At 38.2% G+C, this 17653-nt stretch overlaps 1 protein-coding gene across 1 annotated transcript in view; it reads right to left on the bottom strand.

Moving 5' to 3' along the window:
• Positions 1-13457, bottom strand: part of ADGRA3 (adhesion G protein-coupled receptor A3) — a 53937-nt gene extending 40480 nt beyond the window's left edge. Inside the window, exon 1 of the mRNA XM_039699002.1 lies at positions 13253-13457. The gene's annotated coding sequence lies outside the window, so the exon portion shown is untranslated. The remainder of the gene's footprint in view (positions 1-13252) is intronic.
• Between the last annotated feature and the right edge of the window lie 4196 nt (positions 13458-17653).

Here is a 17653-nt window from a genome sequence, read left to right as displayed (position 1 = left end):
TAGAACAATGATGTTCTGTTTCCTACAATTTCCCTAACATATAATCTGCCTTTATCACTTGTGCTAAGAATCTAAGACTTCTAATCAGCTCAATGTCCATCATCTTATATAAGACAGCAGTGGTTTTGTCCCCAATAAATATTTCAATTTTTTACACTGTGCTGCTGCTGCCATTTTATTGCCCAATTACTTTCACAAACTTCTTCCAAAATTCTTCACTTTATCCTCATCTTTATTACATCAATCAACTCACTCAACTATGTCAACCCCTTACTCACACTGTTTTACAGGTCATTAGGAAATAAGTTGTGCATTACAGTTCTCTATGACTCCACTCCACTGAGAAGGATTTATTTCCACACCCTCTTCTTATCCTTTAGCAAGTCAGCTGCTCATCTGATGATCCTCCATTTAAGACTGACGTACTTTTTTCATCAAATGCCTTTGGCAAGGGACAGACACACCTTTTAGGAAAGCATGTTTCATTATAACAGCTGGATCAACCTTGTAAATATTTTGCTGACACTGAAGAACTCCAAAGGACTGTGGGGAAGAGCTTCTCATTACAGAAGATGTAAATTTTCCATGGTACCTTTATCTTTATCCAGGTAACAAATATATTTATTTTAAGTTCTACTGATTTTTCAACACAAACATCAGACTTGGAAACATGCAAATGGTGATGCGCTTTTAAAAGTGAGCATTTGCTATCCTCCAGTCCTCAAAAATCATGTTCATTCTAAGCAAGACTTCAGAAATTTCATTCCCAAGTTCTTCTAAAAGCTCTTCGGCCATACCATCTTGTCCTGGAAATTTATTGTCAGATTGTTCCACAACTTCTGCTACAGTCACTTCAATTTCAGACAGATCCTCTATCAAATGCATCCTTCATATTCAACATGCCCCCACATTTCTTCACTTACACCAATTATATCTTCAGGCTGGATAACTACTTCTGCACTTAAACGTGCCACACTATGAGATTTCTTTCATCCACTACATCTTTCAGATGTCCTTTATCTTCAGGCTGGATAACTACTTCTGCACTTAAACGTGCCACACTATAAGATTTCTTTCCAGTCCACTACATCTTTCAGATGTCCTCTGAAACAGCCATAAACCAAACACACACACATCCCCCTCTTTCCTCCAGTGCATGAAACTTATTATGAAATGACAAGCATTAATACTCCAAAACACACAATGAATAAGATAAAACTAAAATACAGATATAGCAATCTACGAAAACAGCATCATTTTCATACAACTCTCTATTACACCACGCAATTTTCTTCTCCAGGTTTCTCAAAGATTACCTCAAGTCTCTGTAGTTTAGACAAACACAGAGCAGGCATTTTTTGGTCAAGAATTCTGGCCCTAACTCAATCTCTTTCATCTCACATACACAAAGTCAAGAGAGCTGAACAAACTGTTTTGAAAATCCTTTAATTTCCAGCCTGATGGTAAGAAGGTTTGAAAATTCTTGAAGTTAACCTTAAATCATTCAACAAAGGTAACATGTTCTGATGCTAAAATGAGGAGATTCCATTCCTTCTTCTCACCCTCCAATCATACAATGTATTTCTGCAGCTCATGTCAACCTACTGGTGCCCACTGCTCCACAAGCTGCAAATGTTATACTACACATTTATCCAGGGCAACTCCCAGGAGATTCAATTATTTGTCAAATACACAAGTGGGATCAATGTATTGCTATAATGCCTATAACACATACTAGAGTGTCAGTGAAGAGCATTTACTCTTGTGAAAACATAGTTCTGTAGTCCAATACATTGAGCTACCTCACAGAAGAAAATAAGGAAAATTTTTCCTTGCCTGCAGCTGTGATAAACTAGATGAACAAAAGAAACAGTGCTGGTTTTTAAAAACACATGTAAAAACCAAGGAAGCCCAGGTACTCTTAAAAAATATGTGTGTATTTCAACAACTGTTTTCATCAAGAATGGCACAACATTTAACACAAAACCACTATATACATTTGCAAAAGTGCAAGTTTGGGGGTAATAATAACAATTATCATCTACAAATCAGAATGCCCACAAAACTAGTAAAATTTAACCTGAAGCATTAAAATTACACATCCTAAAGTCTTTGAACTACTTCCCCTTCTACTCAAAGAGGAAAGGTTTCAATAAATAAGTAATTAGTATTATAAGTAATAAATAATAAGTAAAATAATAAGTATTATTTGTAAAAATGGTAGGTATTGGATACATTCGTCAGTAAACCAAATAAAGTAGAACTCTACTTCAACATCCTTCTTAGTTTCAGAATTGTATGCATGAAGAAAAATAGTAATAACACATACAGAAGTAAATGAAGGAGTTTATAAAAAATCATCAATAGTTAATGCAAACTGAACATAAGGCATAACAGCAACAGCAAGAAAAAAATGCATACCAATTCCAGACTGCATGAGAAATTAAGGGAAAAAAACCCCATGACGTTCACAAGCAAACACTGATCTAAGTCAACACAAGCAAGAAAATTACAATCCTTGCTAGAGCAGAAATTGTATTTTGGTTACAATTTACTTCATCTAAAGATTTATTGATATGCCTCTGTTTTCTCCAGAAAAATAAGTTGTTCACAATGGAACTGGAACCACTTCAAAAGTAGCTATAACTGCCTGAACTAAATTTAAACTAAATAAAAATAACAGTTCTGTAAGAAAAAAAAAGTTTTCTGACATTGCCTATAAAATAACAGGCCTAACGTAGATGCTTTTGAATATCTGGGTACAAGGTAAATTTCTCTCTTGAGTGTGATTTACAAATTACAGTCAGACTGATTAAGTATTTTCTCTGCAGAGGCTGTTAGTTGTTCAACCATAAAGGTTTAGTACAATAAATGATAGATTTTACAACACTCCATATAACTTAAAACACTTCATCACCCAAAAATGTTGTGTAATCTTAAAAAAATGCAGTTATGCAGTTTAAAACTTGCTATTAATATATAGTCTATACATTATTTGAATTATTAAGAGTTGTGGCACAAGAAGACAAAACGTAACAAAGCATCCACCTCGAAGTAGATGGTTTATAGTCACTTTCACAGTTTCTGTGCACTAATGTACAATGAAAGGATGGATTATTATGTATCACTTAGGCAGAGGATATTATTTGTGATCAATAATAATTCTAAGTTACTAGTTTAAGACTATAATTTTTCCAAAGAGGCAAGTAATTCTGAAATATGCTAACTTTTCCATCATTAAGAAGTCTAAAGAGGAAACAGTAGAGAACTACCATTGAGATGAGAGCTGCACTCATCCCCATCTTATTCAACTCTTCAACAAATGACTTTGAAACATGAATGATGTCACTGAAGATTCACAAAGGGGTTTCCACAGCCCAACGTCACTGTTGCTCCATATTTCCTATGAACTCCATATGAGATTATTTAAAAGAAAGGAAAATAACAATCAACAACACCTGATTGGAACAAACATTCTGCTTGTCCAACACTTATACATATCAGGAAATAAAATGTGAAACTAATGGAGGCAATGATAGTTCTTGTGTTAAGAAAACAAGGTCATGGGAACTAACACAAAAAAACCCTGGAAGAACAAGGAGCTGAAAAGTAGGTTCTAGAAAGAATTATGGACATCTCAGGACACCTTACAAGTTTTCCCTCTTCCTCTAAGCTGAAGATCTGAGAATCCAAGAGATAATCTCAAACAATGTACCTCAAGAAATGTACCAAACCCCTCAAACCCCCTCAACTCTCCCCAGCTTTTCATCTATTCCAAGAACATTGCTGAAATGTTTCTTTGCTGAATATAGCTTGGATCAAAAACCCATTTTCCATTTTGCTCCATAAACTGGCAGACAACTTTGGCAAACCTGCAAAGAAACTCAATTATGACTATTAACCTATTGGCGAGACCTTTAGCAGTAGATGCTCAGCATGCAAAACATAAATGCAGTCAAACCCAAAGTCTGTTATTCGTACTATGAGGAATTTTAGCAACAGGTACCAAAGATGATGTACTAACTTTCCTTTCTCATAAAGAGGGGGAACAAAATCACAGGTGGATCCATTTTTATCATTAGAATGCACTAAGTAGAAAAAGTTTTGTTCTGTGAAACCATGTGGCTTGTCAGCTATAAAACAACTATCACTAAGACAGCAGTCAACTAGACAGTAATTTAGAATGCATCTCCTAACATCACAAATGAAGACTAATGCAGAGGATATTATTAATACACACACACAGCCATTAACACTATTTGAATAGTCAAAATGACCACCAAGAAGCCTGTATGAAGCCTGGGTGACAGTGTAACTGTTAGCTGAACACTGAAGTAGCTTCCAAAACACATTTTAAAAGACACAAATGGAGAACCAGGAAACAGACAATAAATCAGATCAATTCATGGTGACTGCATACTCTAAGAACTGGGACAGTGGCTACCAACAAGAGTCAGATTAAAATAACCATCTGCAAACAACCAAGAAAAATGCTTTCTGCTGGAAGTCTTGAAATGGAAAAAGAAATACATTTCTCAGAGTTTATCTTGGACAAACTGTGATTTAACAAGGGTATAAACCCAGTATTTTTCAATAGTTAGTATTTCGCCTTCTAGTGAATTACTGGTGTCAAAGCAAAAGAAACGTTGAAATCTGGACGGAATAGAACACAAACAGTACTTGCTTAAAAGTAACTCTGAAATGAAAGCACTCCCTAAGCTTTATACAGAGAAAGATCTATTAATAACTCCAAAACTCTAACAAAAGGAGACAGTATTTTCCAATTCAACAAAAAACATTATAATTAAGGAAGCTTAGCAATGAAACATTTGCAATATGGAAATTTGCAACAGATAAAAGATTTCCTGCAATATTTCATTATTATGCATATTAAATGATATTAAAATTGTAAACTAAACCTCTCACAAGTAATGAAATCACAGAATTAAAACTGTGTCTACTTATACTGCTCCATTTTTAACTGGTAATGTGCTGAATTTATATAATCTAATGAGGAAACTTTATCTTTCCTACATAATCCCCGGATCATTCAAGCAGCAATGCTCACCATGCAGTGCCATTAAAGAAATTTTTTTTGATATTCAGTATGCAACAACACGCTTTATTTATTGTCTTCCATTAAAAACAAACTGTTCTTAAGGACAGAAATTATTTCTAGTGAAATACAGTGCCAATCACTTGAGCAACACAGCAAGTTTTCTATGCAAAAGTACCAAACAAAAATCACCTTAGAAAAGGACAGAACAGAGGGGCAAAACAGAATGCAAGAATGAGCAGCAGCATTACTGAAAATCATACTAATTTCAAAATGAATTCTTGTGAAATTACAAAATTACCAACCCAATTTTGCTTTTTTTCTTGTACTTATGCCAGGTTGAAAAGCCTACCAAGAGGAAAATTCAGAGGACACAGCTACACCCTATTGCTTCCAACACTAACTCTGTGTTGCCATTTCTAAAGCAAATACAAAGCACTGGAACTCTAACCCTTGTGACCACCTCTTTCTAGGAAGCTTCCTCCAAGTTCTCTCCCCACTGGTTAGATCTGCAGCACCTGCATTATTTTAAGATATCATGATCAACTTTTTCTGTAATAACTGTCTTGGTTTACTAATTTCTGCTCCCTCCTGATTTTCCCACTTAGCCACCAGCTGTGTACTTTTTAGGATTACCACTGATTTACAGTTCCGTGCAAGTTTACCTGACCCCCAAAAAATCCACACCTACATGCAAGAAAGTAACTTGCTTCACACAAGACACCACAAGCCTTGCCAGCCACTTCTAACTTTAGCGGCCAATAAATTAATAAATTCTCTGTCATATCACAGTAGTACTAATTAGATCATAGACTGTCACACCCAGTCTCACATGTATTCACATTTCCTACCAGGTGTACCTGCTCTCTATGAAAGTGCTTTGTCTAGACATGCTAACAAGCACTTCCTGTCAGCCACTGGCACACAAAGATACATTTACAAAAATTTATATCCTAATCCTACAGAAGTAAACAGTTTTTGGACAGCTTAGCTCCCTGAACTGACTAGGCATGGAGCCAGACAAATGCAGTCAGGGAAGGGAGGGAAAAAACCCACAAACATCCACATAGCAACAGACTGGGAGGCAAAGGTATGAACACACCAGCTCCAGTTTAGGCTACAGTTTTACCAACAGCTGGATGCTGATGCAACATTCCCCACTCAGAGGGGGAGTTGCTCTCTCCTCAGCCCTTGCATCTCATCATCCCTGTGTCAGAAGCAGGAGAGAAGGTTGAAGGGGATCTGCAGCACACAGCCATAAATCAGGTTACTGCAACCCATAGAAACATCAATGAGCCAATCAGCACACAAATTAATCTGAGAATTGCTTAAAATTCCTGTTAACACCAGGGTCTGCTACCCCAAAACAACAGTCCGAGTATTGGAGTAAGTTGTCTGGAATGTCTGACAGGACGCTTTTAGAAACCGAAGCGTAAATTGCAAAAACTCTACCTTGATACTTAGTTTCAAGGTAAACATACTCTGTAACAACATGAGAAGCTAATAAGCAGCTCTTATATCTGACAGAAACAGCTCAGGTGGAAACAGCACATCATGTGGACAGCCCCAGAACTTTCCTGGACTGTGTTATACCACTACCATTCCTTATATGACCCATATTTTCTTACTGGCATAGAGATGTCAAACATGTCTAGAGATTTTGGGAGTAGCTGCTGAATTTCTAACAATGTTGCTGATCTCACATCAAGCCAGTTTACTCAGCCTTCAGTCCCTTATTTGCTCTGCTTTCATTTGTTCTTAAGTTTTCTGGTTTCCCACCTCCATAACTGACATATCCATTCAGAGAAACCCACACTTCCATCCCAACTCCCGGCAAGAGCCTCCGCTTCTTAATCCAATCTTTCTGCATTTATTCACTCTAGACTCTAACCTCCCTCCCCCACCTCAAAGCACCTTCTTTCCCTAGTTTGAAGTGACGTAGCAGAGGGCACAGACTGTACTTTCAAACAAAACACCTAAAGACAGCACAGCCCTCAGCCACCTGGAGTCTGCATGAATCCTAGAACACAGTGTCCAGTGCAGAATGAGCTGTGCAATTAAGCTGCCTATCTCAAACGTCTTTAATCAGTCTTCACCCATTATGTCGAGGTGTCTTCCCTCCCTCCAAAAAGCTTTTGGTCTGTCTTACCAAAAAGGTCAAGTTCCTACTCCAGAAGTGAAAACTCTGCATCCCAGCCAAAACTGGCTGACCAGCTTGGATCACACACACAAGCAAAGCAGGCAGTCTGCTCCCTGGGGACCCAAAAGCTCTGCACTGCAGGGCCCTGGCCCCAGGGCAGCCTGCAGATGTGTGGGACAGAGCTGTCCCCACCACCGGACGTGCCCTGCGGCAGTGCACAGGGATCAGGCACAACACGGCGATCCAAGTGAACAGTCATTAGTACGGGATATGATCTCTAGCACTCTACAGCAACAATGCATTGCAGTTTTTACTGCTAAACACCCAAACAGTGAATCTTTAGGGGAAAATGAAATTCTCAAGGGGAAAATGAAATTCTCACCTGTTTACTAGGTAAAGACTAGAGACATTTAATAGATTACATAATTTAAAAAAAATTAAAATTCATTATTTATCTAACTACAGAAAGCAAAACTCACAAAAACATACTTTATGTGACTGACATTCTTAGACATTTATTATCACTGATGAAAAGAAATGCTCTACTGTTTTTAATCTTCATGGATTAAAGAAGTACAAAAAAATGCATTTAAACTTAACAGATTCAAAAATTATAGACCGTAATGGTGAAGATAAACTATATAAGGTAGTAATGACAAATCCATGAACCTGCAACATATCTGGCCCATGCAAAGTACATATGGGAACCATTAAATTCTGAAAAATCTAAACTTGCAGCTCCATAGTTGTTTTAAATTACAAAAATAACCTCTGAAACATGAGCAAACTGCAATCATAGAGGCATAAAAAGTTATTCGTTCTTCATCACTGCAGCACAAATTCTAGTTCAATTCTTTTACTGTTGGCATTAAATAAAAACCAACAATTTCAGTATTTTGCAGTTCTGAAGCAAACCCAGAAATACTACTATCAAAAAAAGACAACAAAATAAGACAGTATTAATTTGTGAAAATTCAAATTTTTCCTCTTGAGGCTAGAAACAGCATAACACATTCAACATTTAATAGTCACTTTGGGGCTAATTGAAGGGCTAATGAATACATGAAGAGCATTCCTTAAACAGGCATCTACTTAAGAACAAAGGTATTGGGCAATTTTACATTAATATGGTAGCTCTGAGAATTAAAAAATAAAGTTCCACTAAAAAAACTTCAATTTGCTCTCCAGAGTTATGCAGAACTTAGCTCTGTCCTTTTCCCTTATTTTCAACTCAACAGGAACAAATGCATAGCTCTGATGCAAAACCTGAGACCCAGGCTTGTAACAACTGTCACAGTTGTATCTGTGGTACAGAAGCCATATTTCTAATTATCTCATGTATTAAATCAAAAGTAAAATAATCTCATTGAGAAAGGCACATAAAAGAACTTAATTTTTACACAGAAGAGTATTTTTTATGAAAAAGAAATATGAATCATGAATCAATATAATAATTGAATACAAGATTGCATGAAGACTATTGCCAGTTATAAAACAACCATGTGTGTTAAAGTCATTACTGCAGCACTTCATGAAATAGGAAAACACTATTTAATCTTGACAGAGTATCCCAGTGGACACATATAAACCATGCAACATAATGTCTTCCAAAGCTGAATAATTTTTCAGATAGAACTAAATTTGCAATTTAGAAGAAACCACTGTTCGTATTGTGACATCAGAATTTTCTTGCAATACTCAAATATATACAGAAGTGTACATAATAAAAGAATACTACACATACACAATATCCTACAACAAGCTCACAGCAACAAGTCCATGTTGGAAAAGTACATACAGAAAAGGACAAAACTGGTCATCTTCTCAACAAGGTAAAAGACACACAAAACCTGATAGCAGTGTAGAACACGAGCCTATCAGTAAATTACACTCCAAGGATTTTTAGGAGTCAGATGTCACTGATAAAGAGGCATGTACATGTACTTGTGAATTAGTACATTGTGGCTCCAGTTCTCAAGTACTGTCTCTATACTGCTTTGTGTTCATTAGTAAGATGCATTTTGAACAGCCTGTGTATCCACTGGTTAAAGAAAATTTTTAAGTTTTAATGGGGTTTATTAATACCTTGTACTTTCAAAAATGTTATCACTGCCCAAATTATTAGTACTGAGCACTTCAGCAGTCTAAAATTGAGTATTCCAACAACAACAAAAAAATCCCAAAAAAACCCCACACCCCAACTAAACAAAAAAACCTCAAACTCAAATCAATATCTATCAAGAGTACGATCAAGTTAGTAAATAGAAATGTACTTCAAAGAGACAAACTTCCACAGAGGACATTTACATTACATGACTCAGACACAATGTAATCACACATTGCAATACAAATGGCTTCTTGCAATAGCAGTGACATTTTGCTTTGAAACTTTTGAAATTTAAATTTGTGTCATAAATAGAAAAATTGCACAGATATTTGGACGTCCAAGTAAGTATGCATATGAGCCTCTTAATGGATGTAGTTTAATGTGATTTTATTCAGGAGCTGGATGACAACTGTAACATTTTAAGATATTTCCTAACATCAATCCAGTTAAGCCTGTCTTTGAAAAGTTCTGAACATTAACCCAGGCAAATGCTCTGGCTTGTAAATCCGAACACTTTAAGTGCAAACACTGATGCTCCTATGAGGATATGTGCTTAAGCAAAGTTGTTTGCAGAGCAGTAAGCCTCCTGATCCAGAAATGCAACTCTTTACTGAATATATATTCTTTTCCTTTGTTTATTTAGATTCCTGTTCTAATAACATATATAACAGGTAAATAATATTCACAACAAATAACAAATTTCATGGGCTCATCTTCAGTGGACTTACACATTCTCTTCCAAAAAACAAAGTAAGGGCTAATAGCCACTAAGTTCAAACAAGTATGCACCACCATCATTTGAATTTGCACCTAGAAACACAACAGCAAAATGTATTGTATCTCAGGCTTCTATTACAAGAGTACTGTGCATTCCTCACTTAAACGTGCAACATGGCAATGGCTTCAATATCTACTGAAATAAAGAGCATGGCAGACAAAACAGTTACATTCACCCTGTTTTGGCATATTCAATCCAAAAAGCATCTCATCTGTCTGCTTAACCTACACGGTGTTTAGTATTGGTGTTCATGTACATACACCCTTCATTTGCATCCAAATCAGTTGTTATTATATAATGCTAAGAAAAAAGTCTCTTAGCTATAAATGAACTTGAATTCACCTTGAAATCTGACCTAAGTGCCCCATAAAGCAACAGCTAGTTCTACCTGGATTGTAAAGGAAAACCAATTTACAGTACTGCCAGAAATCCTACACATTATTTACTCTCCCATAAACACAGTTCCATTCTTTAACAGTCCTCTTCCCGTGTCTGCTTTTCTTCCTCAATCATGAAACAACCATGTCTGCTTTTCTTCTTCTTCTTTCAGTCATGAAACAAACTTACTTTATCTCTCACAGCTGAAATCAAATTAGAATTTTTTTTTTCTGAATTGTAACTGAAGAGTCTCCTCATACTGACCTAAATTACTGGGACAATAGCATGTTTTGTGGCAAACACAAATTAACTGACCTTGCCCAACCTGCATCATCATCAACCACTAATGACAGTGGTGTGCAAGAATGGAGGAACCTGGCCAGCATCCTCAGATGTTACTTGCTTATCCTAATCTCCACTATTTCTCACTTATTTTCTCACTTTCTAGAGACTACCGTCCTCAGAAGTATTTCACTGGGAAAAAAGAAACGGTAAATGCTAAAGGCACAATACCCCATCTGCTGAAAATCTAAGAACCTGACCGGTGATAAGGAAGAAATCAGTATTTCCAAACTGCATATAATCACTTCATTTGCATAATTCCCAACTCATTCAAAAAAAAGAAGTTATATAAAGCTATATAGGTCACTGTATTTAAAACTGGTCTGTACAAAATACACAAAAGAAAATTAACTGAATTAAAATGCAGCTGATATACACAAAAGTGATCTATTTTCAGCTACATATCTCTGCAGTGATCCCATAATCCAAAAAGATCTAATAGAAGTAGTACTTATCTTAATAGATGAATCACACAAGAATCAAGATAACTCAGGGCAGTTTGACTCTAATCAGAAAACTGTTCACCAAGTGCTGCGATTTTAAGTATCAGCTTGGGGAAAAAAACATCATTTTTGGCAAAAGATTAGGTAACAATTAATCCAGGCACTACTAATCAACATGTTAGTGAAGTGGCATTGGTGACAAACCCCACACATCACCAATACTTTCAATCTAGGTTAACATGGGTTATTATTTGGTAACAATAATTAAAAAACAAAAACACGACAAAACAAAACCTCTGAGAGAATGGAAATCCATGCCTCAAGAGTCAACAAACATGCAAGATTCTGAACCTGAACATAACAACTAGGTTTGGGAAAAGGAGGTAATTGGTTTTAGAAAACTTGCTTTATATTTAAGCAAAATTTCGTAGTGTATGTTCATTAAATTATATCAACACAGTTATGATATTTCCTACAAACAACAATGAAAAAATGACGTTGTTTCTTACTATGTCTACTAAAAAGTTCAAATCAGAAACATGTTTCAGAAGATGTTATGAACTTCAAAGGCTGGCTAATTGAAAGCTACTAATTAGTGTATGAAGATATGCTCTAGATATTGAAGGAGTATGAAAATCAAGATGAAAGATAAACCATTCTTCCAAATTCTTCTGTCACTACAATGATGAACAAAGATCCACTCACAGCAAGGCTGCTGCATTTGGTATCTGCTTGTTTTTCACAGCAATCATAGCTGTGATTCAAGTTTTTTGAACTGAAAGAACCCCACAGTGAAATTCAGCATATCAACCATACTAACATCTACTTATATCAAAATTGTTATGGATAATACCATACTTACAACATCTAATCAGCTGCAAAGCATTTGAGGCTAACAAAGACTAAAAGAGATTTGCTGATCAAACTATTGTCACTTCTACTTTTTGCCTTGTTTCCTACTTCAGAAACTTCAAGTAGGAACCTCTATAATAATTTCTCATAAGTAATTTAGAAATATTGTCTGAACATTTGCAGACTTTCAAGTAAGAACAACCACTTGACCCTTATTTAGCTCCCATTTTTTTGCTTTCCCTTTTCTCAGAGGTCCAGGTCCATGCATCTGCTGGGTTCACACCTCACTGAGACTTCTGGAAGAACACCGTTCCTTGGTGTTTCAGTGCTGTCAGTGTTCACAAAAGCAGCAGATTATTATTCTCATGACAGTACACTCTGTACTTTTTAAATGTCAGGTTATTGGTAGATCTTTCAAATCTGTGATTTCCAAATAAGTAGATAAATATGTTAAACTAGACCCCATATTGCAGTTCCTTTTCAGCCTTTCTTGCACACTACTTGGTTGCACTTGAGTCTTCCCATGGCAGCACAGGCACAATAAGCCTCTCTAAAGAAAGGGCAAGGGTTTCACTTTTGGGACCACCCACTGATGAGATCCAGTGTTGAGCGATCTTACCCAAACCAGAGGGATTAGACCAACTCATTTGGAGATCTCCCTTCCAACGCAAACCATTCCATGACCTTCTTTGCCAGAGACATGCCCCAGGAAGGAAAACAACTTGCAAAGCCTCTCTTTACACGTGCACACTTATGTCTAAAGTAAGTGGCAACATATTTTTTACTTTGGATTGAGTTGCATATCCTGTTTGAAACTTGTTATTCAAATGGATAAGCAGGAATTGCCTCCGCACAAAAACAGCCCGCCCGCCGAGGGATGAAGGAGGGAGAGCTGGGGATGCTGTTCCGCGGGGCGAGAGCCACGGGACGGGACGGTGCCTCCCCATCGGCGAGTTACGGGACACTTCGCCCCGTTCAAAAATGACCACCCCGGGAAACTACCGGAAAACATGGAAAGTACATCCGCTCCCGGGGCTTTCTCCAGAGCAGAGGGGGATCTACACTCCCACTCCCCCCATTTTATCTCAGACCGGGGCTCCCACTCCCCCTGCGCCCCCACCGAGGCCGCCCACCCCCACGCGGGGACGGTACTCACAGGGTGACCGTCCGGTTGGGCAGCGCCTCGGCAGGCAGGACCTGAGCGAGCTCCAGGTTGCTACAAACTACCTTCACCTCCGCCGGGCCGCCGGCCGCCGCTTTGCCGGTGCTCTTGGGACGACCGTCGTACTTGCAGCCCGGAGGCAGCGCGGCTCCGCCGCCGCCCAGCACCGCCAGCAGCAGCAGCAGCAGCGCGGGCACCAGCCGCGNNNNCGCGGCCGGGGGCGCCGGGCCAGGGCAGCGTTTGTGGCGGCCGTGCCCTCATGGGCAGAGCCTGTGCGCTCTCGCTTTGTGCAGCCCTGTGGGGCCTGTGACACTCCGTGAGCCCTGTCCTCCTCCATAAAGCTTTGGTTTCCCTCTCTTCTGCTTCCATGACTTGGCTCTTGCCCTCCTGTTCCAGTTCCTTAGTCTTAGAAGGAGGGCTGTTGCTATTCCTGCTTTATGGAGGAAAGATAATCCCCTGCCTAGCTGCCGATGGCTTCAAAATTCATAACGCCAAGTAAATAGTACTTAAAAACATTTTTCCTCAAATTGGCCCTGTAAGATGAGGTAAACAGTTATTACCACTTGATAGCCAAAAGCTGAGTATAATTTATCTCAACTATGAAAAAAACCCCAGACACAAAAAATCCCACCTACATGCAATGTGTGTTTTCATGGCACACTTGAAACTCCTTTCCGGAGTGTAATTAGGTCATGTTCTCACATTACTCTGCAGCCAGGACAGCCAGGCACAAACACTTTTGTGCCAATGACAGCTGAAATTCTCAGTATGTTCTTTGCCTCTGGTAGGTGTGAGGATAATAAAATAACTGTTATCTAACAATCAAATTACAAGAACTGGCAGGACATACTTTAAAAATTTTCAGACAGGTTTTGCAGAACCCAAAGGAAGTTTGATAACTAACCAAGAACTCACAGTGCCCCATCCTTTGAGAACTGGCAAAGGACACCCTGCAAACTACCTGCTATTACACAGAAACGTCATTTTAGATATTGTCAGTAACAGCTGCCAAAATGAGTCTTACGAAATCTCTAACCTAAGATGTCCTTGAATAATGCTGAACACTCAGACTGTAACTCAGTTTTAAGTGTAACCTAACAAATGATTCTGGCAAACCACTGGAATTGTGGATTGGAACAAAAGAAACAAGATTACAATAAAAACTTCACAATCACCCTTTACTCCTAGACTCTGTGTCCTCTTACAAGTGAAGATGAAACGTGTTCTAAGTACTGAAATTGTTGCCCAAAGAGCAAAGAAGACACTGGTCCCTGAGCTTTAATATGATGTTTGTGTGTCACTGAGTCACTCAACAGGACCAACCTGATCTGGGTGAGATGTGAGGCCACTGTTACACTCAAACTAAATTAGGTCAGACACAAAATGCAAAGTTGACAATGCTTTTTTGCTTTTATGCTTTTATGCTGCAGTTATACTAACTGTAAGAGAAGAGAGGTCTAAGTAGCATGAAATTCACCAGTGTACAGGTAATTTTTTCATTTTGGGCTCTGTTTTAAACAAATTCAAGTTGTACTGTTAATTTGCATTGGATAAGTGCTTTTCATCATAGAAGTTTATCATTTTTGATCTGGCACCAGGAGTTGTAAAGATGGATTAACTAAATCAAACCATGGCCCAAGATACGTTTTCCCTCAAAAGCAGTGCTGGGTTAAACAGTTATTTCCTTTGACTACCTTCTTCCCAGAATTTTTACCTATATCAGTAACATGACCCAATTCTCTGCATCACCACATGAAAAGTTTGTGCTGGGTGGTGGATCAGCATGGAGATAAGGCATAAAACTACCTCTTCTGGCAGTGGGGGCAGTAAATGCCAGTTTAGACTATTAATCCAACCAGAATTTTGGTTTGGCATCACCACATTTTCAGCATAGCTAATAAAGAGATTGCGCTTCAGTGCTACTGAAAGAAACATTCTCGTGTTTTTCTCAAGCTGCTTGCTTTTCAGCCTTGACTTGTGTTTGTGGCAATGCATGTTTTGATCAGTTGTATCAGTGAGATGATTCTTGTGGTCACCTAATCTAAAGATGATGATGATGATGATGATGGAAATGGTGAACTGTTGCTTATGGTGTCTGTGATCACAGCCCATCATAATTTTCCATTCTCCTAAATTCCTGGAGAGACAAATTTCTCGTTACTGCTTTTCATCTTATTGTCATGTCCAATTCCTTTCTAATGTATGAATTTGTGTGTTACTTGTCCTTGATGTTTCTGAACTATTTGCTCTGTTGTTTCATCTCTGCTGAAACCACCCCTACCAAGATATTTTGCTATGGAGGCCAGCTGAAAAACTATGATTTTAAATTATGCCTCTGTTTAAACTGCTACTATGGAAACGTACAAGTCTTGCTCTCTGTTGATTTTTCTTCTTAGTTTGATTGCTTCTTCTTATACTGAATCTAATTGCACTGTTCCTCACCTGTTTTCAAAAAGCTTGAAGGCCTCAAGCACAAGTCTCTTCTTCAAGGCTTATGCTAGTCCCTTCATCTTTCCTCTTTCATGCAAATTACTGCAACTTCCATTCTGTGCCAAATATTTGAAAATGTTTTTTCTTACATTTACTCAGGAAAGCCCTTAATCCAAAACATATGTCCCACAGGAGTCACTTAACAAATTTCATGTGAGGGTTTAGGGTTTTTTGAACTGCAGTATACCTATGTTAAGTTTATTAGGGAACTACTTTTATTGTAGTTGTTTTGGTCTAAGGATATAAAAACAAAGCTACATAGTATAGCTGCTTCAAAAACCAGAAAATCCTGTTGCTTCTACCTTTCCAACTACCTTTACCTTTAGGATATATGCCCTCACTTTTGCTCCACGTGCTGTAGTTACCTGATTGTTCAAAAAACCAATTTAAACAACAAAGGTTTTTTGTGTTTAGTTTTCTGCCAGGTTATTGAGTTGAGTCAAGGCAGGAAAGGGTTAAAAGAATGTCAGAGCTGAAGAGGGGGGTGGAAAGAGAGTGAAACCTCCCACCTGGGCAGCAAAGTAAGCTGTCCTATGTAACTTCAAGAAAGACAAGGTTTGTAGGGGGATGAAATACCTTTTCTTATAATAGCTGGCATAGACACAAAAAAGAGAGCAAGTTGTTCCTAAAGCTTACTGTCTATAGCTGGGGTTGCAGCTACTTTAAAATATCACTTCTTTCTGCAATTCTTGCTTCTTTTTCTCCTCTGAAGAGTCTCCAAACTTTCTTTCCCTCAATCTCCTCATTCTGCACCACTGCTGGTGATGTTGGTGCTGGTGATGCTTTCTTTGCAGTGAGCCATGTAATTTGAACTTTTTTGAATGTGTTTTGCTTTTGGATTGCCAAGAAGCACATTTTGTCCAGTTCTGCGGTTTCCCTTCCCTCCATGAAATTTACCACTAGTACATTCACTTTAAATTACTTTTCAAAATTAAACGTACTAATGGCAAATTTTATGAAGGCAAGGAAAACCACAGAAATGGACAAATTTTCCTCGCTTCTTTCTAGTCTACTAATTAGTAACTTCTTCTTTCCAGTAGATATAGGAAGAAGGAAGCGGGAAAGAGGGCAAGGCGACTAAATTCTTATTGGTGTTTATGTGTAAACAAAGGTAGCCTTGGCAGCATTTCAAGTTCTTCATTTGTCCTCAGGTCAAAGAGATAAATAGGAACTTTTACATTATGTCGTTCATTCTGATTCTTTTCTTTGCTTCCTTTTTTTAATCATCTGTTATTTTACATCCCTGCACATTTTTCTGGGCTATCATCACCTTCACCTTTGCTTCCTCTCTCTAATTCTTCTCTCTAATTCTTCTCTCAAGGGACTCCCAGGCTACCTCTACCTGCATATCTTATGGGGCTTTTTTCTCACTGCCACTGAGTTTTTTTACCAACCACATTTCATGGATTGGGATATCATCACTTACATTTTGTTTGCTACAGCAATTGTCAAGAAAGAGGAAGCATTTGGTTGCCCTCAGCTATGTCTGCAGTACTGTGGTTATTTGATATTCCAAGTACAGGGAGGTGATGATAACTGCTGACACATGCAGACTTGCTGTTGGTAATCACTCAGTCTAAGCAGGCAGAGTCACCTTTGTACAACCACTTCTTACAGAGCTGCAGGTTGTAGTACTGCACCCCTGCCTCTGTCAGCCAGTTCACTGTTACCCCAAGCTCTGCTGTGTGGAATACACAGGTATTCCCAGATGCTTGGCTAATGTTTTTTGTGGTGGACATTATCCATTTGTTCTCAGACACAGAGATATTCTCTGCAGCCACTCTCCCCAGACTGCAGGAGTCAAGGGTCAGAGACCTTCAGCTTTAGTACTATAATGGGGAAAATTGAGTTTTTAGCCTCTGTTGGGAGTCTGAGGAGAAACATTATTTTCCCTTTGCCTGGTTG

The sequence above is a fragment of the Passer montanus genome, unplaced genomic scaffold (assembly GCF_014805655.1).
Source record: "Passer montanus isolate IOZ18808 unplaced genomic scaffold, ASM1480565v1 scaffold13, whole genome shotgun sequence".
NCBI lineage: Eukaryota > Metazoa > Chordata > Aves > Passeriformes > Passeridae > Passer > Passer montanus.
This window is presented reverse-complemented; position numbering and strand designations above follow the sequence as displayed.